The 27319-nt window shown below is 45.7% G+C and overlaps 1 long non-coding RNA gene across 1 annotated transcript in view; it reads left to right on the forward strand.

The window, feature by feature from the left end:
- The window catches only part of Gm15322, a 55044-nt gene extending 46747 nt beyond the window's left edge, over nucleotides 1-8297 (forward strand). The window contains exon 3 of the long non-coding RNA XR_382921.2: nucleotides 6238-8297. This is a non-coding gene — a long non-coding RNA (predicted gene 15322). The remainder of the gene's footprint in view (nucleotides 1-6237) is intronic.
- The last annotated feature ends 19022 nt before the right edge of the window (nucleotides 8298-27319 follow it).

Here is a 27319-nt window from a genome sequence, read left to right on the forward strand (position 1 = left end):
CCTAGTTTTTAAAATCTATTTGGATCATTATGAAAGACTCCAAGAGAAGCCCCTCGCTCAGGCCTCAGGACAATAGCGGACACCCAAGAACTCACAACAGACCGAGCTTGTTGCAAACCACATGAGGTTTTATTCGGGAAAGCCAGAGCTCTGGGGACGACTCATATCCCACGCAGAGGTAGAGGAGTCGACCTCGAAGGGAAAGAGTTCCCAGTTTTTATAGGCCCTCAGGGGGGAAAGGAGAAGGGGGAGATTAGGGGATTTCCAGATCTAAACAATGTCTATTCTCAAGAAATGGGTATGGGAGGGGTACAAGGAAAGAGTCTAATGAAGGTGCAGCAATGGGCACACACCTGGTCAGAACATTGGCAGACACACAGGTTCCAGGAGTGGCCAGAGCATTGTGCACCTCTATTTTTCTAAATCAGTGAAGCTAGTTCTGCTAACACTGACGTCTATCTTGCCAATTTCAGGGCTTCTGTGTCCTTTTACATTTTGCCAGGATCTTTCAATTAAACATGATAGAAGTAGAAAGTATCTCTTATGAAATCCTCTATGAAAGGAAATTGTGACAAGTTCCTGATTAGACAGAAACAATTCCATCTCCAAGGGAGAATACTCAGCGTAACTGTGGCTTCATAGAATGAATTGGGTGGTGTTCCTTCTGTTTCTATTTTGTGGAATAGTTTGAAGAGTATTGGCATTAGGTCTTCTTTGAAGGTCTGATAGAATTCTGCACCAAACCCATCTGGTCCTGGGCTTTGCTTGGTTGGGAGACTTTTAATGACTGCTTCTATTTCTTTAGGGGATATGGGACTGTTTAGATGGTTTACCTGATGGTATTTGGTATCTGTCTAGAAAATTGTCCATTTCATCCAGATTTTCCAGTTTTGTTGAATATAGGCTTTTGTTAGTATGATCTGAAAAAATTTTAATTTCCTCAGTTTCTATTGTTATATCTCCCTTTTCATTTCTGATTTTGTTAATTTGGATACTGTCTATGCCCTCTGGTTAGTCTGGCTAAGGTTTTATCTATCTTGGTGAACCAGCTCCTGGTTTGATTGATTCTTTGGAGAGTTCTTTTTGTTTCCACTTGGTTGATTTCAGCCCTGAGCTTGATTATTTTCACCCTCTTGTGTGTATTTGCTTCTTTTTGTTCTAGAGCTTTCCTGTGTGCTGTCAAGCTGTTAGTGTAAGCTCTCTCCAGTTTCTTTTTGGAGGCACTCCTTGCTGAGTTTTCCTCTTAGCACTGCTTTCATTGTGTCCCATAAGTTTGGGTATGTTGTGCCTTCATTTTATTACATTCTAAAAAGTCTCTAATTTCTTTATGTCTTCTTTGACCAAGTTATCATTGAGTAGGGCATTGTTCAGCTTCCATGTGCACGTAGGCTTTCTGTTGTTTTTGCTGCTATTGAAGAGCAGTCTTAGTCCGTGGTGGGATCTGATGTTTCAATCCATTCTTCGGAGCTTACAGGTGACCGAAGCTGATAATGCAGGTAGCTACATATGGCTTCAATTTACTTTTATGTTTTTATTATTTTTAAGATTATAACCTAACTAGATCATTTCCCATTTCCCTTTCTTCTCTTCAAACCCTACATTATAAATCATCAAGTCTGGATTTTGTAGGATTCGAAAATTCCATAACAACGCTGGCTAAAATATGAGAAATAGAGTTAAGTTGCAGAGAACTCACAGAAATGCCATGGTAACCGACCAGTAAATCCAGTCTCTGAAAGTGAAGAGAGAGCATTTCCAGGGTAGGTTGGCTAGCAAGACAAGCTATTTCACTGAATACTGGCTGAGAGACCCTGCCTCAAAAGTATAAGGGGAAGAGTTATTGAAGATGACTTCCAACATCAACACTGTACACATGTGTACATGCGTGCGCGCGCGCGCGCACACACACACACACACACACACACACACATACACAGACAGAGAGACAGAGAGTTACAGTCTCATAGAGAGTAGAGAGCCCAGCAATCAGTTCCAGGAGACTGTGGGTCCTTTTTATATCCCTGTGCCTTTCCTATCAGGGGTCAGCAGCTTTGTTTACTGCCTGAGCCATCTCTGACAAGTTGGCCAAAGTTCATGGCAGGGTGTGGCTGCTTCATCATCTCCTACAGTTGCCAGCAGTGAGAGGTGACAGAAGATGTTTGCTGCCTCAGTGTGAATCCTGTCTATTAGACTCATTTTAAATGCTATTTCGGGACACTTGCTTTCTTCCAGGAATTCACAAGCTTTATTAGCAGGTAAGATGAGAGAAAATGGTGCTGCGAGTGCGCACACACACATCCACACACACACACACACACACACTCTTCCTCAATCCTTGCTGCACCCACTGGTTCTGTGGTCCAGTTCAAGCCGTGCTCTGCCAGGGAAAGAAAAGAGCAGTCTCATGTGCAGGACACATGCATGATACGACTTTTTGAGCTTTAGGCTAATGTCTCCGTTCACTGTTAGACTGTGATAACTTCAGACCAGGAAACTGAAGCAATAGTCCTGGCATCATACAGGCTAGAAGCTGGAAAACTAGGCTTCACAGTATGTATCTAGAAAGCTTAGAAAAATTCATCCACACACATACAGATATTTACCTCCTTAGATACACCTATGTGTACGTCTGAGAGACTCCGACTTAATTAGTAGCCAGGTGTTGAGCCCTTTGTTGGCATCTTAAGAAAAGCTTCTTGTTTGTTTCTGATGTACGAGTTGGATAAGAACCATAGATTTTACTGGAAAGACAATGGCACTACACTGCTACTAAAATCATAGCAGATTTTTATCCATAAGCCACCGGGAAGTGGTTCCTAGATCACATGCTGGAAACAGAACATTTCCAGGGGCAGGTTTGTGCCCTCAGGAAGTTTTTAATGACTTCCTTTATCTGTTCCCAGCTCCAAGCATTCCTGCATTCCCATGGCCCATGTTGCTCGAGGACCACTTTGTTTCTGCAAATTCTAGGGGAAGCGAAGGTCCATAGATATCTTCCTGAACCCTGAGCCCTGACTGCTCTGAAATGTGTTACTGTCAAGATGTTTCCTCTTTGTTCGTCATTTCTGGAGGAGACTTTAGCTGACTCCTGACCCTGTCTCCTACCACCCATGCTTTGGGATTTTCTTGTGGCTACCCCAAATTTTGATTGAATTTCCATAGACCCTTTGGTAATGACAATAAATAGCATAAGGCTGTTAGAGACCAGAGCTGCATCCCACGTCCTGGTAGTCACTTGACACAGTGGCATGCCAATAGATGAGGACCAAGTCATTGCCACAGTCACACACAGCGATAACCACCTTGTCTTTACAGACACTGTAACACAGTTCCACCAATAATCCCCCTCTTGTACTGCCCCAAATGTGCCCAGGATGGCTCATGCCCTTACACATGTCTTCTGATAGTTCTAAGCACACTTCTTTCGTGCAGCTAAAAGAAGGACTCTGGAAAACCGGATGCTTTCATCTGTAAGACGATATTCCCAAATCTTCAGAAGATTTAAATGAAACACACTCTTGAGGATTAGAGCTATTTTCCAACTGGCTTGGCTAGTTAAAGTGTCATCCATGTATCTATAAGGAAATATGGAAAACATCTTAGAACTGAGTAAAAATGTATATAATATTTTACTATTAAAAATTGATGTGAGAATATATAAGACATTATTAAAATGTGTCACTAGAGAGTAAAATGGGTATTATGTGAAAGATATTTTCACTATATATCTTCCTATATAGCTAATAAGAGTGACAAGTAATATTTATTTGGGCTTGACTATCTAATCATTTCCCTCACTGCATTTATAATTTACCATTCTCAGTAACCTTATATAAGTACCAGCATGGCAATTTATCACGTAGCTGTAACATAACGTAAGATTGGCTTACACAACATAGTTTATTAGCTAGTGTAACAAGCCATTCCATGACAGGATGACTACAGAGGTGAGACGATGAAGGGATGCCAAGCTCTGAGAGTTCTGCATTTTTGCTCTCCCCTCATCTATATGATGTACTGTTCTTAAGCAAGCTCTGCTCATGACTCCAGAAGACTGCTGTGTCCCATGGACACATGGCAGCACCCAGTCTTCCTCCCAGTGTGTTTTTGTTAGAAATCTTCCAGCACCCCCCACCCCCACCCCTGCTCCTCATCACAGCCAATACAATTGTTTCCAATGCTACACCTAACACAGCCATAATAAAAGGAATGGAGCCGCCAGGGTTGGCTTCCAGGCTGATCAAGTTTCACGCGAAGCATCTAGAGAAAGCAAGCTGAGATCTGGGGAACTTCGGTTAGGGTTATGAGAACAGTTCAAGGTCAGAGGGAAACCATCAACCTGCCGCTTTAACTGTGCAGCCAGGATCAGAGTCCTAAGTGAGCAAGGGAAGATAGCAGCTGATGGCCATCAGCTGGACTCTTGTCACCTGCATTTGCAGGTGAGGACACAGATGAGATGGAGCGGCGGGAAACTGCTCAAAGTTCTGCAGCTACTAGGTGGTAGAGCTGGGCTCCAATAACATCTGCTTACCTGGAGGCCTAGGCTTTTACTCCTAATGATAAACACACCCTGCTACACAGTGGGTCCTGTCAACCACTCCTTCCCTCCCCACCCCAACATGTATTTCTTTCCTAATTACTAAAATAAACGAAGATTGGTTGTATCCCCTCTATAGTACTGTTTGGAGTGTTCCGTTGGTTCTGACCACAACAACTTGGCTCTGACAGCTTGGGAAACACCATTTAACTCCATGCACTTCATTTTCCGGACCACTAAGATGGAAAGGCTCAACCAAATGAGCTGTGAGATCCTGTCCTGCCCTAAAATTCAACTAGCGTATGGCTCACAAACGAAATGTGATTCGCAGGGGCAGAATTTGCAAAGGCCTCAGAAATACAAATCCCGATGTTCTTCATGAAAAGCCAGTTGAATTTTCAGAAGCAAGTACTATTCTATTTATAAAATGAACCAGCTTGTTTGCTGTTGGTACAGATGGTTGTGTGTAACCTTCACGCCTGGGAGAGCTGGCCCTGATACTCTGGGTGGCTTGCCTCTCCTCTCTCCTGGTACAATATGTTCCAAGGATTCATCTCTCCTCAGCTGAATAGGCCAAGAAGCCATCCGCCACTGGTGGCGAGATGGCAGCTGTGAATCGAAGCTTCCAGGGACCTTGTTTCTTCATCCTGTGAGGAATGACAACCCAGGTGACCAGGTGAAAGAACTTCTGTCTAGGAAAGATGCCCTCCGTAGTTGATGACTCCTGCTTGCCTGTCTCCAGTCTCCGGCAGAGATCAACTCCTTAAACTGCTTCCAAAGACAACCCCACCCCACCCCACCCCACCCCACCCCACCCCACCCCACCCCACCCCGCATGACTGTGAAATGTTGTAGGCAGGAGATAAAGGGACAACGGGTGAGCTAGGTTATGTGTGTTATATTTTCTTCTTATTTCTAGAATACCAGGGAGAGGCTTAGCTAAGAAGATAGAAAGGTTTTCTTTTTCAGAGCCAAGTGAGAATTTGAAGTCAAAATGTGAGGTATCTAAGGTAATGCTGACACTTGCATGTTAAGATAGTTGCAAACATTATCATCAGACAAATAAATGTTCTTACCACGAGTCTTAAGAAAGATGAGACGTGTTAAATCATCAGAATTGTGATTTAACTTAGGTGTCAAAAACATCAAAACACTAAATAGCTAATGTCAGATAATGAGGGGACACGATAGAAAATGTATTGTATTTATTCATTCCTCTATGTTAGTGAGAGAGGAATCAGGCACATATCCTAAGAGGGACAGAAGATTATCCGTGTTTGCTCAGTCTGCCAGCTATTGTTATCTGAGAGATAAGGATTGTCCGTGAGAAGAACACTTTTAAGAGCATATAATAAAAACATTAGCACCCCACAATAAAATTAGCACTGAAAATGCAATGCAGGGAGTGGACTCTGATACAAAAGGGCTGGGCTCCTTGGAAGACTCCGGTGACATTGGATGGGGAGCTGCACATGGCTTCCCAGGTCCTGGGAGACTATGTCACATTAACAAGCACTTACATTTGTATCAGTTCATGAAAGTAATTCTGGGAAATAAAAGCAAGCATGCTTTTAGGTGAAATTGTCAGAGTAATGGCTTTGGTTTTCATTTTTCTTCCTAACACAGATTAAAGACAAAATTCTTTAGGTAATAGAAGAAATAAAATATGTGCCACATTTTTTTTTTGTCATATCGCACAGTTCGTCCAGACTTAGGATCCTGGCATTTTGAACGCCATTCGCAATAACACATGCAAAGTTCCCTAAGAGAAGAAGCCCTTCAAAGACTCCGAGGAGGCAGCTGCTGGCTTGAAATCCCTTCGGGATTGCAGAAATGCAGGCGCTCACAGAAGACAGAGGCTCGGCTGCCTCTCACCTCTGCGGCTCTGATCCAGCTGGAAAGGACCTAACTTCAGCGGCCATGGGGGTCACCCGGGCTTTGCCTCAGCTCCTCTCAGCAGAGCTTCTGAGTGGGAGCCTCCTCACAAATGCGGGTGACAGAGAAGTAAAGTGAGCAACGTCACTGATGCCTTAAAGAAAGATCCCAAGTTTGGGGTTTTCTCATTGGCCACACCCAGTGGTATCTGTTATTTCTGCCTCGGCAACACTTGGTTGTGGTTCCGTGTGGATCTGGACTTGGAGTAGATGAGATTCTAGTGCCATGCCTTGCTTAAAGTGAGCCGGCAATTTAGCCTTTTTGACCTTGATTTCCCTCTTCTGTGAGTGGGAGGGGCGGGCTAGATGATCTTTGATTCTATGATAAGTGAACTTTGTAAGCACATGTCCACCTTCTCCGGTTAACAGCTGTGCCTGGGTGGGCCATTGGGCCAAGCAGCATCAGCTGTCGAGATGTTTTAGGCTGAAGGGGAAGCACTCCGGAATGGGACAAGGGCACCTGGTGTTGAAACCTGGAGTGGGTCAACTCTCTTAAGCCAGGGCCAACCTTTGCTTCTCCCTCCTGTTCCTGTTAGCCAGGAGGAATGCACTGCACAAGGCACAACTATGAGATCGGCAACATATTGTTTGATACTTTTATGAACAGCTATGAATCAGATTGCTGCCAAAATTGTAATTGCTACCTAGCTCACTGCCTCACAGATCACCAGGTCCCTCCAGTTTGTGGAGGTCTCTTTGGGGTTAATAATGGGCTGGTTATTTCGATGTCAAAATCTCATCTCTATTACCAAGAAAATTGCTTTCTCTCTTCCTTTCCTACTAATGGTTCTTCTATGAGGAAATTTAATTTTCTTGAGCCAGGCTTTTGGGAGAGGGTCCTTGGTCTGACCTCACCTATGGACTGTCCCTGACCTCTCCTGAGATGGACTTGCTCTCTCCCTGGACACTAGACAACCTGCATTGATAGCCATCAGTCACGGCTAATCCTGCCTGGGCTTTTGAGAACTTGTAACGACACCCAGCACTTTGTGGTAATTCTGGGATTGAGGTCCTTTGTGATTTTATTTGTTTGGACTCCAAGCTTTGTTTCAGTCCTTCTGCCTCTCAGGACGTGTTTTCTGGCTTGGGTAATGGGAAACTGTGACTTTTCTTCATGCTGCCCAAGACCTTGGGAAATGAGTGTCATTGTATCAGGCCATTGCTCTCGGCCAAATTCGTCCATGTTGCCTTTTCTAATCTACCTTCTAATCTTCCTCCCCCAACACTAGTGTAGGCACCTGGTGAAAGTTAACTTGGATTGTCCAGACTGCCTGAGGTCCCTGCTACCCTGGCTCATTGTGACAAAGCACATTGATTCATGGGAAGTAGCCTGGGAAGAGATGTGAGTGGATGATTTCAAACCTCATATTTACCATCGTGTCTTCTGTACTCACAGGTCAGGAGTATGTCTCCCAGTTGATATGGCTTCCCAAAGTGAGGCTTGTATGTTTGCACATACAAGTGTGTGTTCGTGTGTACACGTGCATATCATTACCCTGAACAGTGTTTCTCAGACATTAGCATGTTGACAATAGCCTTGAGCACTTCATTTAACCATGCTACTGGCACCTACCCTCATTTTCTGATTCTGTGCATGTGGAGTAGACCCTAAGGTTTAGTACCTTTTCCCTGGTTCTTGGGTGATATTGATGCTACTGCCCTGGGCTGCACTCATTCAGAAGTTCCTGGTTCTGGTGCTGTGAATACTACAGCCAATCACTGCAGAATCGGAGCACAGTTTTGTGCTTAGACACATGAAGCAGCCAGTTTTTCAATCTGAGAGCTATGCTGAAGACAGAGTAGAGAATAAAGGTTAAGAAATCAGTGCTCCAGCCACTCATTTATATATATATATATACACACACACACACATACATATACATATATATATGGTTCTGTCATTTTCCCTAATACATTTATAGTTATTAATCTGACCGAGCTTACAGTGGAGTAACTATACCCGGTGATTTGAGGACTAAAAGGACTTTCTATGTCTCTAGAGAAAATCCAGGTTAAGTCCTAACCTACCTGGGCTCACTGCTCTCAGGAGGAGAAGTCAAACTACCTGGGATGTGGGCTTAGTGTATGAGTTGTTTCTTGTATTACTCCCTCATGAACTTGTGTTGAATGCTTTAAAATGAACAGCTTCATCTATAATATACCATAAACCACACTTATTTTATATGTCCAGTTCAAAATACCATAATCGAAATCTAGCCTTCGGCCATTTTATCACTCTCTGACCACTCCTGCTCTTTCCGTTCCCTACCCCAGACGACCACTTCTTCCTGATCCATACAGTTGGCTTGCTTCATACACACATTCTTTTACCCGAAGATCCAACCATTGTACTATTGCAGATACAGGACTTAAACTCGGGCAGACTTTTGTGTCAAGGAGGATGGGCAAGAGCAGAGTTTTTAGAACCAAGCACTCATGGATACTGAGAGACCACTGAAAGCAGAATTACAGCGTGGGTCCTTGTGTCTTGCACCAACTGTCAGGCTTCTCAATTTACCCACACAGCGGCCTGCAGGCCTACCTCCCCGCCCAGTAGCTTCTCTTGGATTATCCCTCTCAGGCACACACCTACTCTTCATGGGTGCTGTGACTTTTTTTTTTCAGTCCTGGTTCCTGTTCTTTGCCGTGTTGCCTGTTCACGACGAGTTCTTATTTGTCCTTGTAGGTAAGAAAACTGAGATCTCAAGGAAGTGGTGGCCACCACTGAGGCACAGAAGTAGCCGGTGTCAGGGCTGGGAGTCTAATCCAAGTTTCTGACTGTAACTTCTCTACCGTGTCTCCACATCATGAGAGCAGTTCCATGGAGTCCCACTGGAATGTGCCTGGAGTCGCTAGGGTCTTACAGGTTGAGGCTATTTTTCCAAGTCAGGAAGTGTTTCCACGGGCAATAATCCTGTTTTCATTGGAACACTGGTGAGATTTGAAGTAACCCATGAATTTCCTCCTTTACGTCAGAGAACTCGAAGGGAACAACCCAACGGATACAGATGGACTCCACCAGCTTCCTCGGCCAAGTTCATCTCGGTTTGTATTCGTTGCCAGCCTCCTTGTGATGCCGACTCCTCTCTCTGGACATAATGTCTCTGCTGTGTTTCCATCTTGGAGAGACACTGTCAGTTAGGAGCGGTAGGTAGACAGTATCTGGTTCAGTTTTTCAACTACCTACCCAGGGATCATGTGCTGCTTGGTTCTAATGACTAACCATGCATTTCTATTATTAAACTTACTTAAGCCCTGGGTAGCTGACAGTTCTTCTGTGGATCACAAGTCTAGCACAACATGGATGGGTTGTCTTCTCAGGATCTTACAGGAGTAGGGTCTACTGCTATGGAGACTGGGTTCTCAGATAGAGGTACTAAAAGTTCACCTCCTCCAAGTTTGTTCTTATTGCTCCCACAGGACTATGCTTCCTGTTTGCGTACTGTCTGTTAGCAGGAGCTGTTCTCTGCTCCCAGAGATACCCACATTCTTTGGTATGGGGTCCTCTCAATCTTCAAGCCTACAACCATGTGTCAAATCCTCCCGTCTCATGGCATGGCTTTCTGTTTGACTACCAGGCAGAAGAAACTCTCTGATGGTCATATGAGTAGGTCAAACACAACTGTAATAGTATCCTGTCGTAACTTCAATGGGTTTAAACTTGTAAATACAACTCTAAAATACTTTCATAGTAGATATATTTGATTAAATAAATGTGATGGTGTTTATGTGGGTCAGGACTCTTGAAGACTGCCTTGGAAGTCTGCCCACGAGGAGGAATATGAGGCAGGCTGTCTTTCCCCCACGAGTTGCATCTCAATTGTTCCATTTTGATTGGTTTTTCTATTTTCTTTCTTGGAAAGACTTCAACGAGGAGTTATTTAGTTTAAATAATCATTGGCCACTCCTTCATCTTACTGTATCCCATGACTGACACTGTGTCTTTAATTTCACAACCCAGGAGGCTGAAGCTCAGAGGTCAAGGAGACCCAATTGGCTAGAGATGGACTTGGTGTTCCACTGCAGGCCTTTGTCACCTGCCTCATTGCCCTTCTTCGACACCATACAGGGAGGTGGCCTTCATCCTTTCTTACTACCCAACTGCTCTGACTCACAGAGTGTCATAACTAGTCCTTTGATATGACCCCAGAGGGGCGTGCATTGTTATTACTTCTATAGGATCTGTCTAATTCAAACTAGTATTCACTGGAGTACTGAGAAGAGTCAATATTGGCGTGACTGAACACTGATCTCCTGTCACAGGGAGCTGGAGAGAAAAATAGGTAAATGGCAGGGAAGGGGGTGAAGGATACAGAGTACATATGGGCAGAAAAGACAGATAGGCTAAGTAAGATGGGCCCTGCCAGAATTTTGCTCCTACTTTCTGCTTCAGTCAAACTAAATCCCCAGTGATTATGTGGGTGCTCCGATTAGCATCCTGTTATCGGCAGCCAGTTTATGTCATTTCTTAGTCCACAGGCTTCTCTGTTTGTCCTGTCCTTTACAAGGTACCTTATCGGGTTGCCTTACACACACACACACACACACACACACACACACACACACACTTGTGCACATGCACCTGCCAAGTAGCAACCAGAAGAGAAAGTTGCCTTTGCTTTTTCATTCTGTGCTGTTCTTAAAAGTCTCCAGCTCTCCTTTAAGTCTGTATCCTGTCTTAAAGTAACTATGACATTAGTCACCTTCTGTGGCACACAGTGCTTTTGGATATGGCACAGAAGCAGTTATACTAAGTGGGTTATTGTTTCAAGGAAGAAGCCGCGGTCTCCAGCTGCTATTTGAGAGATTTGAAAGTGTTAGTCTAGTTTCATGTTTTGTTTTTCTTTTTAAAAATTCCATTAAGGGGTTGGGTTGCTTTGATAACCTTTCTGCCTTAGAGAAAGCCTGTGTGTTCTGGAAACCGAGGCTTTAGCGGAAGTGGGCTAACGAAGCCACTGCACATAGCCCGAGAACAGAAGGCACAAGGAACATGGCTGCTCCTGCTGAATTGATGAAGAGTCCATTTACAGACCATGTGGGACTGGCTGGAACTCGGTGGATGAGCAGCTGTGTCATGGGTTAAGATGGGGAATGTGACATTTTGCAGGACCTTGTGGAGACCAAGGAAAGAAATGGGGCAGCTATGGGGTGCAAGGGGACACAATAGTGACATAGCTGGGGTTTGCAGCCCAAGTGTAAGAGGGTGGTTTGGAGGCAACGGATAGACTCCCTCGCTTCAGACATCCTGACAAATCAATGAAGCTAATGTATGAACCTCAGGCCACCTGCTGCTTGGGAACCTGAATTCTCTCTCTTTCCACCACCTACACAGGAAAGATGGTGGACCTGGTGGGCGCTGTGGTCTATTGCAGAACCTCTTTTCTAGAAAAAGCTCCTTGTGACTTGTGTGTCTCTGAAGACCTGCTTTCCTGCCAAGGAGAAAGGAAAGTTTGATTTGGGCAGAGGTGAAGGAAGAGGCCTCGTATGGACAAACATACATCGGCAGCTATTCCTAGTTCTCCAAGGGAAACAAATGAGCAGCCCTCTGTGGTTGGCTGAGCCAATACCTCCCAAGCATGTCTGCTCCCTCATCTCCAGAACCTATGAGTGTGTCTCCTTATGTTTACAAAAAGGACGTTGGAAATGTGAACCAATAATGCAGGTGGCCAGCCATTAGAAACTAGAAATGGCAAGAAGATGGCTTCTCTACCTCCAGGTAGAGCAATGCTCTGTTAGCCCAGCGGAATCCATTGCAAGTTTCTGGCTCCCAAGTCCTTCACTGAACAACTATGTGTTGGTTTTAGTTACTAAGTATTGCAGAAGGCATAGGAAGCACATGTATCCCTTCTATCTCCTTGACCTTTCCGGTGGCAGGAATTTTGCCTCGTTGGTTGTTGGGAGGCACTGGGCTGTGGGGAAACCCTCCCAGAAGGGTTACAGTCTTGGTTAGCTCAGCCACCTGTCTGCTGGTGGGTAACCAGGTGGTGGTGGGTAACTTGTAACCTATCATCCACTCTTCTTAAAAGTGGATGAGACCTTAACTACCTTCAGGGTGATGGAGACACAATGGAGCAAGTTAAAGAACATGGACATATTCAAGTCCTCAAATAGAACCTGGGGGAGATCTGGGATCAGGCAAATCTTGAATTTGATTGCTAATGGGTTGGTGTCTTCTAGGTAAGGGGCGGGGACAAAGCCAAGAGGCAGAAGGCCAGGTGTGTGGTCTGTGAACTCCCTTCATCATACTGGGGCATGTTGACTTCAGTCTCCACCCTGGGACTGATTGGCCCTTCTAGGTCCTTTCCACGATATTGTGGACATGTCAGGATTTCTTAGCAGCAGAGCTCAAGTACTATGATGGCAGAAGGGAAGATGTGAAAAGCTCCCGACCACTACGCAGCTCCGGTATAGGTGAGCACAGAGCCATGGCTTAAGCAAGGCTCCAAGTGCCTGCACTATCTACCAGAGAATCCCTCTTCTCAGGGGACGTGGGGCTATTTATGGGTGGAGGAAGAGCACTCCATGCTTCTAGCTTTGGGCCCTGAGGTATAAACAAGTTGTTAGCTACACATGTCCAGAGGGAAGTTGCTTGAGAAAAAAAAGGGGGGGGGGGTTGGTGGCTCTCATCCTGAGACAATACTTTGTGAAACAAAGCAAAATGAGCATTCTGTGAATGGCATCTGAAGACCTGCCTGAAAACAAGTTTCACGTCCAGGAACATATTACCTGTCAGAAAAACAAGTGCCATATAAGGGATCCCTCTAGTCAGTCAGGCAGGCAGGCAGGCAGGTATGCAGGCGCCGACACACCTTTTTTTTGTCTTATGACTCATCTCCAGGAGAGAGTTCAGTCTGCTATAAGGACAGTCTTCTAGATTCCACCTAGCCTCCAGCTTCCGGAAGACGAGTGGCCAGCAACACTCCACCCCCGTCCCCACAAGACCTCCCTAGCCCTCCAGGCCCAATCCTGGGAATTCCCCCAAGGTCAACACAAACGTCCACTCCAAAACTGCAGTTTCCTCAGACAACTGCTATTGGTCTGGAAAACTTAATGCTACAGCTTAGGCCCTTGGATTGGTGCCTAGAGACATGAAGAAATTGTTCCTCTTCAGATGACAACCAAAATGTACTGACTAGGTAGGAACAGGTCAAAGGCTAAATGGTGGCTGTGCTCTTGCTCTGCAATATGCTACATCATGACTTTGGACCTTTGAAACATTAGTGTATTTTGGCAATGGCAACTTATTGATCAGTGTGGGTAAGTATTGCCTAGCAAAGGAGTGGCTATATATATATATATGCCACTTGTATGAATTTGTGTGTATAATATATATATATATATATATATATATATATATATATGAGATGTGTGTGTATTTGTGTGTATGTATGTGTGTATATGTGTATTTGTGTGTATGTATGTGCATGTGTGTGTATGTGTGTGTGCATGTGAATGTGTGTTTGTGTGCATGTGTATGTGTGAGTGTATGTATATGTGTTTGTGTGAGTGTGTGTATGTGTGTGTGTATATGTATGAGTATGTGTATGTGTATGTGTGAGTGTGTGTGTATGTGCGTGTGTGTGTATGTGTGTATGTATGTGTATATGTGTGAGTGTGTGTGTGTATGTGCGTGTGTGTGTGTGTATGTGTGTATGTATGTGTATATGTGTGAGTGTGTGTGTGTATGTGTGTGAGTGTATGTGTGTATGTATGTGTATATGTGTGAGTGTGTGTGTATGTGCATATGTGTGTATGTGTGAGTATATGTGTGTGTATGTATATATGTGTATGTATATGTGTGAGTGTGTGTGTACCTGTGCATGTGTGCACGTGTGTATGTGTGAGTGTGTATGTGTGTGGTGTGCATGTGTGTATGTGTGAGTGTGAGTGTGTATGTGTGTATGTGTGAGTGTGAGTGTGTATGTGTGTATGTGTGTGTGCATGTGTGTATATGTGAGTATGTGTGTTTGTGTGTGTGCATGTATGTGTGTGTGCATGTGTGTGTGCGTGTGTGTGTTAGAGAAGGAGCAGAGTGGGATAGCTAAGCTGTGCCTTTTGCACAGCTATAAACTGCCAGGTCCTCTGCCCAGCCCTTCCTTCCCTCCAGTCCTTGCCATGAGCTTTTGAGGTGGCTTGGCTTCTGTCCTCTTTAGGCTGTTTTCAATTCTCATTGGTCAAGAACTGCCTATATTTTAAGAATTCAAAGAAAACGGCATAGATTGTGGACTTCCTAACATTTCAGAGGACAAAAGAAGCTTAGGAATCAGGTGGCCCTGCGACCAGCTTTCATTAGGCCTCCCTGGTGAAGCTTCACACAGGCTCAGTGACCAGTCTGTGATAGCACTTGCCCAGTCGGACCTTCAATAGGACTGTCCACATACAGCCACGGCTGTGGCTCAGTGTACATTCCTACCCAGGATGTACAAAGCCCTAGGCTCGATCCCCAGCACCACACACAGTCCTAGAATATATGTCTAAAAGGAACCCTTAGCCACCGCTGGTGGGGATGTAAGGAGGTACAGCTATTACGAAAATCAGTGTTGGCGGTTCCTTAACAAGTACAATGACCGTGCGAGCCAACTGCACTAGTCCAGAGTATGTGATCGAAGCATCCTGAGTCAGTGTCCAGAGCATGTACACTGTTTGCAGTAACTGCAATATGGAGCCAGCCTAGATGCCCCACAACAGACGAATGAGAAATGTGTAATGGGAATGTATTCAGTTGTAAAGAAGAGTTAAACCATGCTCACAGGAGAACAGTTGGAGATCATTATGTCCAGGAAAATCGGCTTGACTCTGACAAACAAATTTCATGGGTTTTTTTCTCATCTGCAGGACTTAGATTAGGGTACTTAAATATATAGGTCGGGAAATCAGAAGGGGGTATTACTGGGTTGGGGTGCGGAGGCAGAGAATAGTCTACAGCATGAATCTGTCAGGTGTGATGTGAACGTAAACTGTCCTCTCAGGAGTCAGTGAGTTCTTTACAGACTACCGTGGGGACAGGTATCCTTTAGAGTCTGTGTGGAAGACTCTAAACTGCCTCTGCGCGCACACACACACACACACACACACCTAGCTCGTGTGTGTGTGTGTGTGTGTGTGTGTGTGTACTTATACATTGAGGAAGTGATGATAGTTAAGATATAGGCTGTCTTAAAGCATCACAAAACTCAAATCTAGTGTAAAAATGATACTAAAATTCAAAGAAAAGTGAGATTAAAGCTGGATGTGGCACTTCAGATACGGAAGCTGCCTGTTTCATTGAGAACCCGGACAAACGTTTATTATAAAAGAGCCCTTGGGGGACCCTTGGGGTTTTCAGACAAAGATAAGAGGGTATTTCACACGAAGACAAGAGCATAAACAACAGATCCAGAGAGAGAGAGATGTGCCAAGAGGAGGAGGCATGACAGACAGTACAGGATTGGACCGGACCGTGGAGGCTCCAGATGGAGTGCCAACCAGTAAGGCACTCTGGGCCTGACTGTCAGGCTGAGAAGCTAGGACTTACCTTGGACAGCAATAGGGGAGCACTGCAAGGGGAGTACTGCAAGTGGTTGAGCAATACCATCAAGCTAAGCTAAGATGGATCCGTCTAGAGACAGAAGAATGGATCCTAGTAATAGACAGCAGAAACCAGGAGTTCAGTTCAGTGGCTAGTACTGAATTCCAGAGAGGAGGGCACGACTTGGCACATTGTGGTGATTGAGATGCCGGCAGACGGCGAGGGTGGCGTGGGCACCGAGGCTGAGAAGAAGGGGGCGTGCGGGGGGAGTAACTAGAAGAGTGCAGGCGGCAGAGATGAGGTGTGAAACTGAGAAAAGCCGGACTTATGGGGATGGGGGTGCGGGGTGGAGAGGCAGCCATTGAACTCGCGCATGGAGCCCGGCTGGAAGTCTTCAAAGAAGCAGAGGAGAGACAATGGTGGCTGAAGTTAGTACACAGTCCAAAGAATGAAAAAAATCTATAACCCCGCCCCTCACGGAGGTTTGGTGGTAAAACAGCAAGGTAATAGGTGTTCTTGGGGATATCGCCCCAGACCCTGCTCTCCTCCAACACTTAAAAGCTTCGTGCTGATAGTCACAAATCAACAGTTGTCTACATGGCTATAGCGGAAGACAGATTGGAAAAAAAATGCCACTTCCGGTTTCTACCCAGCCCTCTGCCTGAAGTCTCCAGACAAGAAGGAAGCCAGCATTTCTGTGTTGTGAAAATCTAGGACAGAAGCTACGGAGAAGCTTGGGACATTCCCGGTGGCACGGCTGGACCTTGTGGCTCATAGCCAATGGCAAAGCTTTAGTGGAAAAGCCGGGGTCAGGGTAGCCAGCTAGGGAAGAGACCGCACTGTGCTGTGCTGTCCCAGACTGTCGCTTCGCACAGTGTGCTTGACGCATGGGTGTTGACAATCCCAGTGTGATTCTAATTGTACTAGACAGTGTTTCATAACACCTCCTGTCAGCCGATAGTTTGTAAAAAAAAAAAAAAAAAAAAAAAAAAAAAAAAAAAAAAAAGCCATGATGTTTTAATAGTTGGCTGCTTCAAGAGCGTACTCGGCTTTTAAATCCAAGCTGAAGGAGGCTGAATGGGATCCCAGGTTATAATTACAGGGGTTGAGAAGTGCCGGAGAATTCTATAAATGCCAAATAAAGAAGAAATGCAGAGCCTGCTGCAGAAGGGCCAAGTCATCCCCTTGCCCGCTGTCCTTTGCCTCTAACCTCGAGCCAGGATAAGGGTAGGTGCTCAGTTTCTAGTTTCCACGACCTCCAGAGGAGGAGTGGTCCACATTTATCCACTGTGCCTACCCGGGAGCCTGGGCTTGGGTAATATGTTCTCTGAGGGGAACTCTGAGGAGAAACCCTGGGAAGAGTACCCGAGGCCCAGCCTCTGTGCACCCACACCCACACTGGGCTGGAGTTTGTTCCTCAGATCCCTTGACCATCTGTGTTCTGGCCCAGACACACCAAGATCATCATCACTAAATGGCCAGAGCTCCACTGGAGAGAAGGGAGAAAAGGTCTCTGTAGGAGGCTAAGTACCGCATCTCTCCATTTCTCCCTTACCCAGCCCCCAAAAGATGTCAATGCCCTAATTCTTGGAGCCTGTGTGTTATGTAGATAAGAGGGCTTTGCAGGTTGCACTATGCTAAGGCAATAGGTGTGAGGATTCCTGGATTTGTAGAGAAATGTGATCTTTCCAAGGCTCCTCGTAAGGGGAGGAGTCAGAGGAGAGAAGCCAGTGTATATTGGAAGCAGACTGGAGAGACTGGAGGCAGGATCTTGAAGCCAGGAAACCCAGGGGGACTCTGATGATTCTAGCTTATGGCTAGTTGACATAAAACTAGCTAGCACAGCTACTGCACCCAGCTTTATGTGGGTTCTTAGAGTTCAAACTCAGGTTCTCATGTTGGCATGGGCAAGTACCTTTACCCACTAAGCCACTTCCCCAGACCCAAATCTGGGTTTGAAACAAGATCCTCAGGTGATATTTAAATGCACGGTAGAGTTTTCCTAGGGCGACTTGAAGCATTTCAGATTCCTGAGCCAAGGCAGGTTGGTGTTAGAAGCTTCCCACAGACATTCATGCGAAGCTGAAGGTGGGAGGTAGTGGTTTAGGATAAAGGATTTTCAGACTGGTTCACCAAGACAGCCTGCTCAGCACTGGACTGTTGTACGCCATGCTAGACTGTAATGTTGGAAGGGGCCTGGGAAGATGCACGCTTTCAAGGGTTCAAGGAACCCTAGGTGCAGACATAACCATTCAGATTGTTGTGGTAGCAGCCTGTGAGCCCGATCCCTCGCTCTGCTGTGGTAGACCAGTTGCTCCCTCTGCAGTTGGCCCCACCCAATACTTGCTCCCCCCCCCCCCCCCCGCCGTGTTCTCTTTACCTTACTTAAGCAGAAAAGCAACACGAGTCCAGAGAAACTGGGCCAGATAGCATTGAGAAAGTGCTCTTGGGAAAACAGTGTTGTTCATTGTTTTTCTTAACCACTTAACATCCTGTACCTACCCACCTGTAAGTGGCTTTTTCTTGTGTTCCCAGCACTTGGAAGGCTGAGGCAGGAGGACGGCTTCAAATTTGAGTGTAGTCTAGGTTACATACTAAGACGTTGGCTTGGTTTACTGGCTGGTTGTGTGTGTCAACTTGACACAGCTGGAGTTATCACAGAGAAAGGAGCCTCCTTTGAGGAAATGCCTCCATGAGATCCAACTGGAAGGCATTTTCGCAATTAATGATCAAGGATGGAAGGACCCAGCCCATTGTGGGTGGTGCCATCCCTGGGCTGGTAGTCTTGGGTTCTATAAGAGAGCAAGCTGAGCAAGCCAGGGGAAGCAAGCCAGTAAGTAACATCCCTCCATGGCCTCTGCATCAGCTCCTGCTTCCTGACCTGCTTGAGTTCCAGTCCTGACTTCCTTTGTTGATGAACAGCAGTGTGGAAGTGTAAGCTGAATAAACCCTTCCCTCCCCAACTTGATTCTTGGTCTCCATGTTTGTGTAGAAACACAAACCCTGACTAAGACACTCAGTTACCATTCTATTGTCATGAAGAAACACTAACAGCCAACTCTTCTAAAAGAAAGTATTTAATTGGAGGCTTGCTTACAGTGTCAGAGGGTTAATCCATTATCATCAGAGCAGGAAGGAGACAGGTGTGGCTCGGGAGCAGGAGCTGAGAACTTTCAACTCTGACCTACAGGCAACAGCAGGCAGAGGGAGAAACACTGGGCCTGGCATGGGCTTTTGAAACCTCAATGCCCACTTCCTGCAACACACTTCCGCTAACAAGGACAGACCTCCTAATTCTTCCAAAAGAGTACATCACTTAATACAGGAGTAAGCACACAAATATATAATACAAACCTATGAGGATCATGCTTATTCAAGCCACCCCAGGTCCTGTCACAAAAATACAGCAACAACACATTTATTTAGTCATTTCCCACAGCATGCTTTAATTACTGTAGCATCATTCTTAATAAGGCAAGTCCCGAGAATAGGTTTTGTGGAAGCAGAAGAACAATCTAGTGATGGAGCTGAGCCCGAGAGCAGTTAGAGGTTGAGCCACACACGAACAGATCGATCCCATCCATCCCTGTCTTGCTACCTGGTACCCAGGCCCTCATTACTAGAACCTAATGGACCATGCCCCCCCCCCCCCCCCAGGCACCAGAATACCAGTGGCTCCCATGGCTCTGTTTTCTATAGTCCTTCCTACCCCACTTCTATCAGGCTTAATTTTTTTTAATTTTTAAAATACAATCAATAAAAATTTAAAATAAAGCCGGACGTGGTGGTGTACACTTTTAATCCCAGCACTTGGGAGGCAGAGGCAGGAGGATTTCTGAGTTCGAGGCCAGCCTGGTCTACAAAGTGAGTTCCAGGAGAGCCAGGGCTACAGAGAAACCCTGTCTCAAAAAACCAAAAATAAAATAAAATAAAATAAACCAGGTTTATTATTTTATTTTTTTAAACACAAGTTCTGGAAACATTACCTCCATCCAATGGGCCCAAACCCACTGTTCTTGTCCAGCATTCTACCAGCTCATTAGTTCACTACATTTTATAGGTTTTGGTTTGTTTGTTTGTTTGTTTGTTGTAATGGCATTGTGTTGGGCCCTGCTTCTGCTGCTAACTGCCAGGCTTAACAACTGAGCTGGCCCTCCTGAGGCTATTTCTACACTTATTAAGTCAGAGCAGTCGTGCTAATTCCAAAGGCTGACGTGAAGACTGGCAGAGATTGTGCACTTCAGTAAACAGCAGGTAGGATTAGTTATAGCTATCTTGGTTGTTTGCTTTCTATTGCTGTAACAAATACCTGGGAGAAAGCAACTTAATGCTTCCAAAGTCTGCCTCATGAATTCGGAGGTGTGGGCTAATGATTACTTGGGCCCACGGCTTAGGACCTACTGAAACGCTGTTCCCATGGGAGCGTGTGGTAGAGAAGGTTCGCCATCTCAGGACAACTGGAATTCGAAGGGTGAGGTGGAAGGAGGTGGAGGTTCTAATACCTCCCCTTCAGGAGCACACCCTCAGTGACCAGACTTCCTGTCAGTAGGTCTCTTAAAGGCGCACACCCTCAGTGACCAGACTTCCTGTCAGTAGGTCTCTCAGAGGCTCCATCAATTCCAATAGCACCGCACACTAGCAAACAAGCATTTATCACCTAGGCTGTAGATTCAAGCTAGAGTGCTCACTTTGTCTGGAGCCGAGATCCAGTCAGGTGACTCAAAGGAAAAGACTCCATCCCTGAAGTATCTTCAGAGGCGGTTGACTGGAAGGAGGAAGTACCCTCCCACCTCACTATAATACTCTCCATAGTGAGTATAAGGTTCAGAAAATTTGTCTGAAGCTTGGGAGTAAATGAGAGACAACTCCAGGGACCTTGAATGGCAGGCTGGCTTTATATTGTTTGAGCCTTTTTAGGACACTAGAGAATGCAGACTCTAACTCACACCTTCCCACTTAATTTCTGCTCGGTAGAAAAGCCAACTGCAAAGGTTATCTTAGTCACAGCCCTCTTAAACACCAAGCAGCTTTGTCTTGGACCTGGCAATCTTAACCTAACATTGCTTCTCTCATGCTCTTTAGTACTAGCTGGATAAAATATTTATGTGTATACTTGGATGCGTGAGAAGCAATTGAGCACCTTTAAAAACGGCCTAGGATTTGATCCCAGGGCGGTCTGACCTGGGGTCCTTGTGATAGTTGTATGAGAGAGAGAGAGAGAGAGAGAGAGAACCCTTGTTCTCTTATTGAACATTATGATTTTATCTTCACTTTCTTCTTTGATCTAAAGGAGTCTGTTCATATTGTAACAATACAGTTCTTGCATGTATAATAAGACGATGTTAATTTGTCTGCCTTTCTGTGGAGTGGTGAGCTTTTCTCACTAGGAAAGTGACAATCTCTCCTCTATCTTTGTATCCCTAGCATATTTGATGCTCAGGGACAAATGAATGTCTCTCTGAAATGAGTGAAGCTGTCTAGGTTTTTGCTAATCTAAATGTACTCATGGGCCATAAACACTCAGATCAGCTGAGTGTTCAGAATGCAGAGACTTGCCCGCCTCAGACTTTCACTAGATGGGAACCAGGTGGCCCTGATCTCTGAGCAATGCTATATGTGTCTCTATCCATGGTCAGTTTCGAGCAGTGGCTCTGTTCTTTGTGATACATGAGATTTAGACAAAGAATGCTAGAGCCATCATATCCTATGTTAATTTTAGCTGTATGTTCAAAACTGAGACGGATGTGTCTGGAGTATTGTTTCTAGGCCAAAGAGGGCTAACTTGGGCTTCCAGGGTAGAATTGCCGTGGGGTAGAGGAAACCTTTGAGGCTGGAGGGTATGTTCTTTTTACTTTTCCATAACTTTAATAAAATGCCTGAAGGGAGCAAACTCAGGGAGGAAGGATTTATTTTGGCTCGTGGTTTGAGAGGCGGGAGACCATCATGGTGAGGTATGCATTGGGGTAGAGCAACCACATCTGTGGTAGAGGGAGCACCCCATTCCTATCTGTGGCTGAGAGAATTTTTACAATCTGAAGGCATACTGTTACGTTTACCAATTTACAGGAGATGGCTGGTTATATGGTGTAGGCAGGCAGGAAGTGGAGGGAAACCTAGCCCAAAACACAAGCCACCTCTAAGGTCTCCAAGACCTGCCTCCCTAGGACCCACTTCCTGCAGCTACGTTTTATCTCACAAGGATTCCTCAAAGCTCACCCACAGCCGGAAACCATTAGTTCCAATGCAAGAGCACGTGAGGTCATTTTGCACTCAAACCGTAACAGGGGCGCAGAGCTGTTCATTTGGTTTTGCAAGGGGGCGGGAGGGGGTGGCGAATTCTTTTCCTCTAGGTCATCAGCAGGAAGCCCCTCTGCCCCTCTGGGATCCAGCATCTGCCCACAAGGAGAAGCTGAGTCAAGTTCTGTTGGCTCTGAGCCCAGACCAGCAAAAACCCAAGGTGATCCCTGAGTGAAATCGTGACAGTTTAATCATAAAATTTAAATCTCTATTTGTCACATCTGGGGCTTAAGTTGTCAGGGGTGTTTGTCTGGTGTCCTTTATGAGAGCCAAAGGAAAAGGAAGACAAGCAGAGGCTTCTGGGAATGGTACCTGTGACTATACGAGTGTGAACCCTGAATTATGGAAGAAGGGTCTTCGAAATATTTGCAAAGGGATTAAGCCTCATTACTAGAAAATAATGATTTTTTTTCCAGCTGTGCTGTGCTTCAATCCTTCCCAATAAATACCTGAGGCGAATGATAAAGAATGAAGGCTTCGCTTATTTCCCTGACAAAGAGATCAAATAATTCGGGGACAGTAAAAGTCAGTAGAGTGGGGTTTCCCAATTAGAGGAAGCCAATCTGATTGGGGTCTGCAAACCCAGATGCAGCGGCCGAGCAAACTTGAGAAGGCAGTCAGCCCGATGCTTGTTGGGAGTGGTTAGGTCTAAGGGAACTGGAAAGCCATGGCTTAGAAAGTCATTTGCATTCACATGGTTTTTTGTTTGTTTGTTTGTTTGTTTGTTTTGATTTGGTTTTTGTTCGTTTTTTGTTTTGGTTTGGTTTTTTTACAGTCTGAGGGCAGACTGTAAGCTTATCAATTTACATTTCAGAAATCCAAGACTCAGAGATGCCTGCCTAAGACTACAATTCTCACTTACCCATGGTAGAAAGTCACTCCCACTGTGGCATCTCTTCCTATTGTTTGCCCATGCAAGGGACGTTTAGATCGTATCTATACACACAGCGCTGTGCATGTGTATGTTTGTGTATGTGTCCACGCACGCGAGCGTGAAGCAAACAGGTCAGTTCTTGTAGCCAGAGAATTAGGGATTATCTAGTTGTCAACAATTTTAAATGGCGAAGTGGCGCTGTGAGAACGTTTTTTAAAATGCAAACTAAGCCAGGTTATCTTCTCCACTCATCTGGCACAGGTTTTTATGGGCTATAAATAATAGCATTTGCAGTTCTTGGATGGTTTTGAAACAGCACCAAAGGTCTGTATGTCTTAAAAGAAAGATTGCCTAGTTTAAGTTAATTGGTCGATCACTTAGAAGTCTGCGCTCTTCAGAGGAGGTGGCAGGATCTGAGCCTGACAATCCTGGACAGTTTGTTCTTCCTTAGCTGACTCCAAAGTCACCATCAGACTTCCCTCTGGACTGGCACTTGGCAGAATGGACCTATCTGTGTTTAATTCTGGCTCAGCGTGGCTAGATGCTGTTTGTCGTTAGCTTTCTTCACACCATGCAGATCAGTATTCTAAGAGAAAGAGATGAGCATTCCAGGCAGCTAGAGTCCTGTGCAATCTGCCTGCCCCAGCAGTCATTCATTCTGTGGACACAGGCTTCTATCTCACACTGTTCTCTATTGACACCGAATCATTACGTCCCACAGGCCAGGTCCTTTCCATGTGTTTTTTAACTTAATCCCCCCCCCCCCACCCCCATGAATACATGGCCGAATAGTGGGCACGACCATTTTACATGTGAAATAACTGGAGTTTAGAGACCTTATTAAGTAGATTGTTCCTGTGGTCAGGATTGGAACTCAGACCCACCTGCCTTCATAGCCTGGGCTTTGAGGGTGACTTATGCTTTCTGCTCTCGGGCCACGTGTCCAAAGGCAAACTTGATTTGCGCAGCCTTTGCTGTTGGTGTATGCATCTTCTGTCAGTGAGTGAAACAGCAGCCTTGACCAAGGTTATGGGTTCCGAATGGGAAGATGAAGTCACCCCCACCCACATCCTTCTGTTTCCATCCCCCCTAGTTTATAGGGGGAGGGGCTGCAAGTTGGATATGTCTTTTGTCAAGTTTTAAATGTTTAAAAATAGTGGAAGCTTTTAGAAGCTCTGTCGGCGAGCCAGCAGGAATAGTTGTTCAATAATAGTACCTGGAAAATGAATTTTTCCAAAAGGCAAAAAATCCCACTGTCCTAGTGACTTCAGCCCTAAACTCACAGCTGTGTCCCCACAGACTTGGGATCAAAAGGTCCAGCTCTCCAATCATTAGGTTGCGAATTTCTCACAAGAACTAACCACAGGACCTGACTTTGAGAGTCTTCTGACCTTCAAATCTGTGCCCCATGGCAATCCTCTCCTGCTTCTCTCCCACCCCCATCCACCCTCAGGCACATCAGGATCTCCAGCTAGACTTGGTAACTTTCAGCACTCCTTCTAAGTTCACTGACTTCATCTGTAAAGCGAGACTTCCCTGGAGCCGAGGCGGCCACATCACACTTGGACCTAAGAAACATCATCTCACTTAGGTTGATTTTAAATAGCAAACTCCGAGACCCAGACTTACCGCCTTGGTTTACGAATTCTTTTATGCACAACAATTTTGGATCACATTTGCTTCCTCTTAGCTGTGTTTCTGAATTAAGAGAAAATTCCAAATGGCAAGTTGTAATTCGCCATTGCTCAGATTGAATTCAAAGGTATTGTCCTAGGTGCAAAGTTTGGGGGATTGGTTCTAAGCTTTTTGGGGGGCCCTAGGAGACTCAACAGTAACCTAAATAAACTGAGAATCTCCAGGGTATCTTCTAATGGATATGTTGCACTCATATAGTTTCCCTGTCCCGTGCACACTTTTTTTTTTTAAATTTTAAAAGGAGCCAGAAGAGATGGTGCCTTGCCTGTCTCTGTTCTGTGATGAGTGGGAGTCAGAAGGACAGCTAGAAGGGCTGAGTCTGCTTGAGCTCAGTGGCATAAAACCGGAAGAAGTAGTTCGTGGTATTTTAGGCACAGATTTCCAAGCTAAACCCCTGCTTGGAACCATAGCTTGCTATCTGTGTGAACTTGGAGAGCCATTTTTCAGGTCTCGGTGTCTGTACGGCTCCATCTGGAATGCTCACGCTGCTCTGGCCTGGCGCACTGCAGCCACTTACTGGTCGCTTCTTTTAAGAATGAAACCTGTATAGCAATTCTCAGAGTTTAAGGGGGAGGCAGAGGACCGTGAGTCTGGCTGAAGGGTGAGACCTCCCAAAAGCACCTCTGAATCGATCCTTCAGAATCTTTGTCATAGATCTACAGAAACCCAGACTGCTGCTTTCTTCTCTCACCTTGCCTCTGGGAGCTACATGGTGGGCTGGCTCAAGGCCACGTGTGATGGTGAAATAAAAGGCTGAAGGGAATTTCCTTTCAGTGGTAATCCACAATCGAATGCCAGAAAACAAAATGTGCTCACACTCCCTAACGAGCACCCACAGGCTCTCACAGTGAGGCCCACGACTAGCGACCGTGTTAACACTCAGTCTGATGTTTAAGGGCAGCAAGCGATATTTATCCTCTTGCTGTCCTTGGGAAGTCAGTTATCGACACATGAACCCTCACGTAAGTGCTTGACTCGGGGGCTGTAAGAAGCTCAGAGTTTGTCCCAGTACACAAGAAAGGCCTTCGGGTGCCAGCCAGGAGCAGCCAAGGCCGTGGAACATGACCTTGCCTCATCTCATAGTTGGCAGGACTTCCCATGGTGAGGGCAAATGGTGGTTATCCAAACCAGTGGGTAAGGTGTTGTAACTCAATGTCATGAGTTTCCAAAACCCCAAACAGTTGTCAAGTGTGAGTGACAGCACCGCAACAGCGCAGCTGTCTCATTTCCCGCCCACACATGCTGGGGCTGCCATGTTTGCCGCGCTCTCTGGCAGAGGAGCCAGGGCCAATGCTCTGCCTAGGGCATCCCAGGCAGGGGAACATCCCCGCCCCAGCCTACCCCACCCAGTGTGTGTGCGTGCGTGTGTGTGTGTGTGTGTGTGTGTGTGTGTGTGCCTGTGTGCCTCTGTGTGTGTGTGTGTGAAGACAATAATGAACTCAAAATGAACTCAAACTGTGTCACTCCTATATCAGAAATGTATCAATTCAGGTGATAAATTATAGGCTCATTGTAGTTACGGGTTCAAACCGTGGCTTTATATCCCTTGGTTTCTAGATGGTGAGACAGAACAATAGAAATAGAGATGGGGGTTGTGTGATAAGACAGCTTTTTAGGTTAGTAACTAAATCAAAATTATGTCTGAGTGGGTAAGAGTGCTTGCTGCTTTCTTAGAAGATGAGAGGTGAGAGTTTAGTTCCCTAAACCCGCATCGGGTGCTCACCACTTGCTGGACCTCTGGATCCAGGGGATCCTATGTCCTCATCTGGCCTCTGGAGGTATCCAAATGAATATCCACACACTCAGGCACATGCGCGCATGCGCGCGCGCACTCACGCGCACACACAGATGCAGAGAGACAGAGAGACAGACACAGAGAGAGTAAAAAATATATATACTTAAAAAAAAAAATGTCAAAAGGATTGCATCAGGCACAGTTCCATGGAGATCAATAGCAGCCTAGGCAGGAGACAGAGTTGGGGGCTGAGAGTGGCTGTATCAGGACCAGCTGGTGAGTAGGAATATTGAACCATGACCACTTCAAGAGCTCCTCTGGGTGGGCACCAGTAGCACGGCAGCATCTGGGTTGGCATACCAGGTCTTCCCTTGGAGGGAAGTTAGGGCAAGACGGCAAGCTGATGCCTCTGGGTGTGTAAACTGAGCAAGCTCAGTGCAGTTAGCTGTGGGGAAAAGCTGTAGATGGGTGGGCTTTAAGGGAGCCCGAGGGGTGCTCATGCCAGGTTTTTAAACAGCGCTAAGCTGAACCCTCTCAGAAGCCGCATAGTGAGCACCACATTTCAGAAAGAGCCAAGGCATCCCAGGCTCTGAAAATGTTGGTGACTTCTCTAAGCATATAGAGCCAGAAAGTCATTCAAACCCACCACATGGAGGAGGGCATGATGCACTTAGATGGGGCCAGCAACTGGGTATATCCACGGGAGGTGAAGCATGTGGGAGACATTGGGAAGATGGGT

This window comes from Mus musculus, chromosome 13 (assembly GCF_000001635.26).
Source record: "Mus musculus strain C57BL/6J chromosome 13, GRCm38.p6 C57BL/6J".
Taxonomy (NCBI): Eukaryota; Metazoa; Chordata; class Mammalia; order Rodentia; family Muridae; genus Mus; species Mus musculus.